This window comes from Cyprinodon tularosa, unplaced genomic scaffold (genome assembly GCF_016077235.1).
Source record: "Cyprinodon tularosa strain WSP-4 unplaced genomic scaffold, ASM1607723v1 ctg1228, whole genome shotgun sequence".
In the NCBI taxonomy this organism is placed as follows: Eukaryota; Metazoa; Chordata; class Actinopteri; order Cyprinodontiformes; family Cyprinodontidae; genus Cyprinodon; species Cyprinodon tularosa.
The window spans coordinates 87,980-96,830 of NW_024038035.1; the positions used below are offsets into that span (position 1 = coordinate 87,980).

Here is an 8,851-nt window from a genome sequence, read left to right on the forward strand (position 1 = left end):
GTGATATAAATTGACACAAACATTTAAAAAATAAATGAACACATATAAATCATCAGTAGCTGTTCTGGCTTTTCAAAAATTACAATTGGATATATTATATACATGATTATACATTTAGGATAACCATAACTAGACTGTAAAAATAGGGAGGAAGATTCTGATATAATAAACCTAATATTGCTTCAAATTTGTATTTCTTAATTTCAATCCATATCGTATAACATTGATTTTAACAAAATAAAAGCCTTTAGAAAGACTAAAAGATCTCCCACAGAATCCTGAACAAAGATACGACAATAATGTTTAAAATCTTGAATGTAGCATAAAAAAATATGTTTGCCTTAAAAAACTAAACACAATAACAGTCAGTTAGTAACAAAAGCTGTGATCAAGGTCTGTAAACTTATTAAGCATCAACTGAATGTTTTTCTCCTTATTATTAAAGTCTTTTACTAGACGGAACAGAACAGGAACCTTTTGGTCTAATTGGAAACAAAAGATAAATAAAAGGGAGAGATGTTTATCTATCATTAACAGGGTATGTCGCTCTGAAATACTGTCCGACTATTTACCTTCCTCCCAATGTAGCGGACGCTAACTTTGAGCTAGCTCTCTGTTTTCAGTCTAATTGACCAGTCAGAGCTGGGAGAGAAGTTGTTCAGCTAGCAGAGCTTTTAAACAGGCGGTTCTGGTTCTGATGCTCCCAGAGGATCGTTAGAACTTGGATCCATGAAGGTCATGACCTCATAAAGCTTCTCCATCCACCATGCTATCTGCTAAATGCGGCGTGGCTAAATGTTTAAACTGAAGGAGTTTATCTGAGTTTCTATTTTCTGAAAAACCACAGAAAGTTCTGGATTAAAGAGTAGAAATAATCTGGACCGGACTAGGGCTGAATGATTTTGCCAAAAAAAACCTTAATTGCGATTATTTTGACTAAAATTGAGAATTTTTTTTTGTTTTCCATTGCATTAACCGCAACCTTTGTGTGAAAAAGTGTTTACTTCTACTTTATTGCATGGATCTGTGTGCTAGCTGTACCCAGGGGGGATTTAGCATCAGGCTATACAAGGCAGGTGCTTAGGGCCCCAAGTTCCTGGGGGCCACATAAAACTCTGTTTTCATGTATGGTTAATACAACTATTCCTTATTTGTGAACATTAATTATGTTTTTGATAAAAATCCTTTTGCTAAAATGCCATCAGAACGCTGATAATATTAAGTGTTAGGGTTAGGCCATAAAACAAGGTCTAACAAGGTCTATCCCAGTCTAACGTGGTCTATCCAGGTCTAACGCGGTCTATCCAGGTCTAACGCGGTCTATCCAGGTCTAACGCGGTCTATCCAGGTCTAACGTGGTCTATCCAGGTCTAACGCGGTCTATCCAGGTCTAACGCGGTCTATCCAGGTCTAACGCGGTCTATCCAGGTCTAACGTTGTCTATCCAGGTCTAACGCGGTCTATCCAGGTCTAACGTGGTCTATCCAGGTCTAACGCGGTCTATCCAGGTCTAACGTGGTCTATCCAGGTCTAACGCGGTCTATCCAGGTCTAACGCGGTCTATCCAGGTCTAACGTTGTCTATCCAGGTCTAACGCGGTCTATCCAGGTCTAACGCGGTCTATCCAGGTCTAACGCGGTCTATCCAGGTCTAACGCGGTCTATCCAGGTCTAACGCGGTCTATCCAGGTCTAACGCGGTCTATCCAGGTCTAACGCGGTCTATCCAGGTCTAACGCGGTCTATCCAGGTCTAACGCGGTCTATCCAGGTCTAACGCGGTCTATCCAGGTCTAACGCGGTCTATCCAGGTCTAACGTTGTCTATCCAGGTCTAACGCGGTCTATCCAGGTCTAACGCGGTCTATCCAGGTCTAACGCGGTCTATCCAGGCCTAACGTTGTCTATCCAGGTCTAACGCGGTCTATCCAGGTCTAACGTGGTCTATCCAGGTCTAACGCGGTCTATCCAGGTCTAACGTGGTTTATCCAGGTCTAACGCGGTCTCTCCCAGTCTATCCCGGTCTAACAAGGTCTATCCAGGGCTAACGCAGTCTTATCCGGTCTAAGGTGGTCTATCCCAGTCTAACGCCGTCTAACCCAGTCTATCCTGGTCTAATCCTGTCTAACGCGGTCTATACCAGTCTAAGGTGGTCTATCCCAGTCTAACGCCGTCTAACCCAGTCTATCCTGGTCTAATCCAGTCTAACGCCGTCTATACCAGTCTAAGGTGGTCTATCCCAGTCTAACGCTGTCTAACCCAGTCTATCCTGGTCTAATCCGGTCTAATGCCGTCTATACCGGTCTAAGGTGGTCTATCCCAGTCTAACCCGGTCTATCCCGGTCTAACGGGGTCTATCCCGGTCTATCCCAGTCTAACGCGGTCTATCCTGGTCTAATCATTGTCTATCCTGGTCTAATCCGGTCTAACACCGTCTATACCGGTCTAAGGTGGTCTATCCCAGTCTAACGCGGTCTATCCCAGTCTAACCCGGTCTAACGCGGTCTATCCCAGTCTATCCCGGACTATCCGAGGACATAGGCGGATAGATGTTATTTTAGAACGTGTCCTGCTCCAAAGCAGGAGTATTTATTGCGGCAGGAGCGGCTGCCTCTAAATGCGGAAACCCTGCCGCTGCGCTGCGCCACTCATCCAAAGCAACAACATGTAGGAAAAATCAAACACAGCAAAGAAGGCGGCCAAGCAGCACAGATATAGTCCTACCAGATCGGTTATGCTGGGAGGATCCAGCTGCGGCTCTGCTGTAGAAAATCCTCCTGCCGGAGTAAAGCTCAGAGAAGGAGAAAGATCTCCTCCTGCCTCCCAGCTGCAGAGTAGAGGAGCTGCTGCTGCTGCTGCTGCTGCCCATAAATACTGCAGCCCAACATCACAGGCTGCGCTGTTATCGCGAGAACACCTGCTGATCTCGGGGGGCCTTAATGACACAGCGCTATGGTGAAAAGAACTGCTTATGATTCAGGAGCTCTGAACTTTCTCCACATTTATCAACACATTCAAAGAGAACTGGATTAAAAATGACCTTTAAAATCTCTACCTTAATCTGGGATTATATTCCTCCCCACATGTTCTCTAAAATAGGTGCTCTAAGGTTTGTTTGGCTGAGTATTTATAATTCAATTCAGTTTATTTCTATAGCACCGATTCACAGCGCATGTCAGTTCTAGAAATAATCTAGTTAGTCATTAATTCATCGTTAACTGAGACTCTAAAACGACCTCAGCTGGCAGAGCGACCCACTTAGAGCTACAGGACTAGTGCCACTGATTTTTAAATATTATTTTATGTTAACATGGGAAAATCTCAGAATTCTGACTTTTATACAGTAACGTCTGTATTATAATATTATTTTAAATTCATTACTATTCAGTTTATTTCTATAGCTCCAATTCACATCATGTCATCTCAGGTCACTTTATAGATCCAGATCAACCAGATCATCCAGTCAGATTGATTCAAAGGAAAACCAGCTGATTGCATCGACTCATTGACTCCTCAGCAATCCCTCACACTAAGCATGCTTGTAGCGACAGTGGAGAGGAAAAACAGGAAGAAACCTCCAGCAGAACCAGGCTCAGTGTGAGCGGCCATCTGCTGAGGCCCACTGGGGTTCAAGGAGACAGAGACAATTTATTATTTTCATTATATTACAGCTTTATTTTGGTAAAATTAGGATTTTCTCAGAATTCTATGACTGATTGTTGCAGATTTGATATTATGTCTTTGTTTTTTTATTTAAAACATGTAAACGCAAGTGTACTTAAAGTATACCGTATGTTCAGTTTACTTGTGTCCTTATCAATGATAATATATCAGGTATGTTACCTATACCTGTCCAGAGGTAAGTAACAAAGTACAAATACCTCGTTACCTTTAATCTATAGTTAGATAGAGTTGGAGTAATTATATTTTAGACATTTTTTCCCTTCTATTCCTTACATTTAAAAAATAGAATCATTAGTTTTGTTTTATTTAAGCACATTTTCATGATGGCCTGTTGGTGTTTAAAAAAACATAAAAACCATCAAAATAATTAGTTTCATCCAGACAATTTATTTCTTTTAACCTGTTGCTCACCACATACCAAAATAAATAGTTTTCCAGATGATGCAAAGTTAAATGTGACGCTGTTAGCATTAGCTATAAAACTAAGTAAATAAAGTCTAAGGAAGTTTTCATCCAGAATAGTAGAAAAATGTTCCTTTAATAGAGCAGAGCAGTTTTTCCTGCAGTACTTTTACATTTATACTTTAATTAGTTTTAAAAATGCTACTTTTACACTTTTACTGGAGTAAAAAGCTGCAGTTGATCCTCTAACTTCTATAAAAGTGTTTTTAAATAGCAGGATTTATACTGGAGGAATAAACATTAATACTTTTAAAACCTTTGTACATGTCATAGTAAAAGTCTAGCTAAACAAACACCCTCCTTATAATTTCCAAAACTACCAGTATGTATAGTTTGGATTCATGTTTTTGAGTTTAAAAAGTGCAGATCTGAAGATTAGAATTAATTTAATAATAAACTTTACTAAAAATATATAGTTCTTTGGACTAAATTAGTCTACTTTGTTTACTTTGATGTATACTTGAAGTAATCTTCCAGATTTACTTTATAGGGCTGAAACAATTAATCAGATTATTCTTGATTAATTGATTATTGAAATAATCATCAAATAATTTAGTAATCGATTGTTAACTGGAGTATAGAGACAGTAACACCTGACAGAGCAACGCTCTTAGAGAAGGAATTATACCAAAATAAAAAATAAAAAATGAATATTTTGCATTTAAGATTTAAAAAAACATTTTCTTCTGTTAATCTGCTCTATAATCCAGAACTCCTTGGTGGGAAAGTTTTAGTTTACCTGGTTAAATTTCATAAAAAATCTTCTTATCTGATTATTCATTTAAAAAATAATCCACAGATTAATCGATTAATCGCTGGTTGCAGCCCTACTTTACTATAATAAAATCTACTATTAGCATATATTTTAACAAGATTATGTCACTCTAGCAATAAGATATTAGTCAGTAAAGTAAAAGGTTGATTTTAAGATATTTTTAATATGTGCTTCAAGAAACTATAAGTAGACTTGAAAGTAAATTAACCCCTTAGGAGCAAATTGCACCTGAAATTCCATCTGTGAATTAAAGTCCAGCTCCCGAACTATAAACTGGAAATACAGTTGTGTGTATCTGTGTGACAGGAAGGCATCGAGGAATATTTTCCAGGTGGAATCACTATTTTAAATGTCACCATGTCTGATTTATATGTGATTAAACAAAGAAAAAATGTTCCAAAATAAACACTGAAAAACACCATAAAGCCCATAAGAAGCTCTGGATGAACCTCAGACTTTATAGATCTACATCTAGACTAGAACTAAAGCTAATCTGGACTGAATCAGTTGAAGCATGTTTGTTCCACAAAAGTTTTAGTGGGCAGAGTGCTAGGAGGAAATGGGATTTTAGCACAAATTGCAAAAAAATGCATTATTTCTCCTCATCAAAGGCAATCTGAGACAAATATGCTGATTTCCATCATTGGAGACCTTCTGCATGAGGCAAAGCCTTTGCTCCTCAGATTTAGCCTTTAGTTCACTGAAATTTACCAATAATATTACCAAACTAAATAGAAAATAAGAAAAACAGAGCTGGTTTATGGAACGCATGCCGTTTACATCACCTGAAATGGTCACACAATGACCTCTGACCCCTCCTTGGAAAGGTCTGAGCCTCTAGTTTCCAATGATGGTGGCCAGTAGTAGGCGGGGCTAAAATGGGAGCCTAGGTGGAAGTTCAACGAAATAAAATGATTACTGGCCTAAATCCGCCTACGATACAGCCAATCAGCTTTGAACCACACCTCCACCAAAGCCAATCAACATCCAGTTCATCTTAAAAGGCCTCCGATCCACAACTGGTCTGCTACCCAGCAGAGATGGGAAGTAACGAAGTACAAATACTTTGTTACTGTACTCCAGTAGATTTTTCTGATATTTTTACTTTACTACTTATTTTTATGGCGACTTTTTACTTCTACTCCTTACATTTTTACACAAATATCTGTACTTTCTACTCCTTACATTTTAAAAAAATTGTCTCGTTACTTTAGTTTTGAATCATTTCAATGGAGTTACCGTTATTATTCTTCACGTCATCAATACCAAATTCAATCTAATTGGATGGGAATCTACGTTGCATTTGATGCACCACTACAAGATGAATCGACAGATTCGGCGGTATTCATTGGCGGCAAATCATTGCAGCTTGGTGGCGGTGGCGTTAGCATAGTAGCATGGACGACGAGATGATTGAAAATGAACACAACGGAGATCTAGTCCTATTGGCAGACATCCATTTAAAATGTAGGCAACGGCATGAAAAAAGTGGTTTCTACTTTTACTTTTATACTTTAAGTACATTTACAAGCCTGTACTTTGTTACTTTTACTTGAGTAAAGAAGTTTAATCAGTACTTCCACTTTTACCAGAGTATTTTTTAACACAAGTATCTGTACTTTTACTCAAGTACGGAAAGTGAGTACTTTTGCCATCTCTGCTACCTAGTGAGCAGACGGCGGCTGCGCTGTGTGACACCGTTTCCTCCCCCTCATCCCCTCCTCCACCATCGTAGCTAAAGCTTCATCAGAGCGTCATTCCTCCTGGACTCTTACTGCAGGGTTAGACAGCAGACCGCCATGTTGAGTCTGGTTCTGCCAGAGTTTTTCCTCTCCACTGTCGCTTCATGCTTGCTCATTATGGACAGGTTCTCTCAACCTGTGTTATCCAGCTGGACTTCCATCTTCCAGGTCCCTGAGTGAAGCTCTAGTATCAGCTCACGCAGTCCACTGGATCTCCCCATAAAGCTCAGCAGACCGTCTCTCCAACCAGCAGTCTACAGACTGACCAACTCCATCTATCTCCACTCCACCACCAGTTTTGGGCCTGGGGGGGAAACAGCCCTGTTCTTTACTCCTGTTCATGCAGATCTATCAAAATTTAGCGCTATGTTTCCTGCCGAGGTCTGAGCGCCAAAGACAAAGTAATTGTATCAATAAATTCCCTGTAAATGTCCATATTAATTAGTCTGATTATATTTTAAAAGAAGCTAACATTTCTCTTCGTTTTTCTTAGTCTCTGATTCAATGAAGTGGTTAGAGACAGGGTCCATTCTATGTTCATAGGTTTATTGGAGGGTTGAACACCCAGGCAGCTGTTTTCTACATCAATTTTCTACCTTTTTGAAACTTGCTCAGTGCCTTTTGCCAAAAAACGGACTCTATCACTCACCGACACATCGAATCTCAGGCTTTTCTGTTCTGTCTTGTAGGACGGGCTGTACCGAAACCTACCTGGCTTTTCCTTACCTTCCACTTCGCTCCTCCCCTTTTAAACCTCTCCTTCTTTGGACTGCCAATCCTGAAAATGGCTTATAATTAACAAGGTAAATATATACAGTTATGCTTGAAAGTTTAGACAGACTCCTGATAAAGAAAATGATTAATTCATAACAGTAACTCTAATAACTAGAAAATGACAATATATATATATATAAATAAAAACATACAGAATTATGCTTTCAAAAAAGTTATAAAACTATTCACTGGACTTTGTTTCCAAGTTTGAAGATCTTAATTATCTTAAAGTCGTAGGGAAATCATATTTAAATGTCAAATCATTCTGGCTTAAACATGGATATAAATGTTCTCTTTATAAGACCATATTGTCCCAAAAGTTAGAAAATTTATGTTTAAAAAAAATATCCTGTCTTATAATCGTTATTTTTTTCCGTTATCTTCTGCAGGCCAGTTAGTTCTACATCAGCCTGAACACCTAAATTCGGCCAATCATAGATCAACGGTCATCTGTCAATCAAATGTTTCGGTCATAGCATCTTGATTCATGTGTCGCAGCTAATATACGCAACGGTTGAAACCAGAATCCTTTCCTTTCCCATTGAGTTGCGTCCCAGTGTTCACGGGGATGGACGTCTGTGTCTTCGGCAGGCGTAGAGCTAACAGAACTGGCAGCGTTGCGAGGCAAGGGCTCAAACATGTACGGCTGGAAGCCTTCTACACCAAACCAAGCTTCTGCCGCCCTGGCGTCCTCTTCCACAACATCTTCGTCCCCGCTTTCCTCCTCTAAATAAAAAATTTTTTAGTTTTAGTTTAGAAAACATGCAAATAGAAACGGATGAACGGGTCCCCCCCTTTGGAATGGGGGTCGTTTGGCTTCTTTGTTAGCCTGCAATGCCCCATACCTGTCTATATCTCTGAAAGGGGGGTCGTTAGAGGGAATAGTTGGCCTGGCTGAACAGGAGAGGTCTTCTGTTCTCCTGTAAAGGGGTTGGAGCTGCGCCCCCCCCCCCCAACCCGTTTAAGGTCGGGTTTTCTTTCTTAACATTGACGGCTTCCTTCCTCTCAAACCACCTGGCTTCTTTGTCCAAAATGTGAACATTCAGGTCCTCCAAAGAATGTCCTTCGTCCATCAGCTGTAGATGTAGAGCAGAGTATTGTCCAGAGGAGGGCGCTCTTCTGTGTTGGGCCATGCATCTGACTTTTTTCCCATATTAAACTGCATTAATATTTAAAAATCAGTTCACTTTTTATTTATTCATTGGCCCTAATCCTCTTCCGTATGAAGGAGCTCCTGTGTCACACATTTGTCAATTAGTAAAGCACTGGCCCGCTCACACAATAAAGGCCTGAAGGGACAACTGCTGGCTTTGACTGGCTCCCAGAACAACTGTCCCCCCCTCCCCCAAAAACTAAACCTGCCAGAGTTTTAGATTACAGACATATTGTGTCTGTGTGCGTTTCTTTTTCCGCTCTGC

At 40.0% G+C, this 8,851-nt stretch overlaps 1 protein-coding gene across 1 annotated transcript in view; it reads right to left on the bottom strand.

The window, feature by feature from the left end:
• The window catches only part of ache (acetylcholinesterase), a 47,047-nt gene extending 44,174 nt beyond the window's left edge, over positions 1–2,873 (bottom strand). The window contains exon 1 of the mRNA XM_038276203.1: positions 2,721–2,873. The gene's annotated coding sequence lies outside the window, so the exon portion shown is untranslated. The remainder of the gene's footprint in view (positions 1–2,720) is intronic.
• Positions 2,874–8,851: the final 5,978 nt, after the last annotated feature.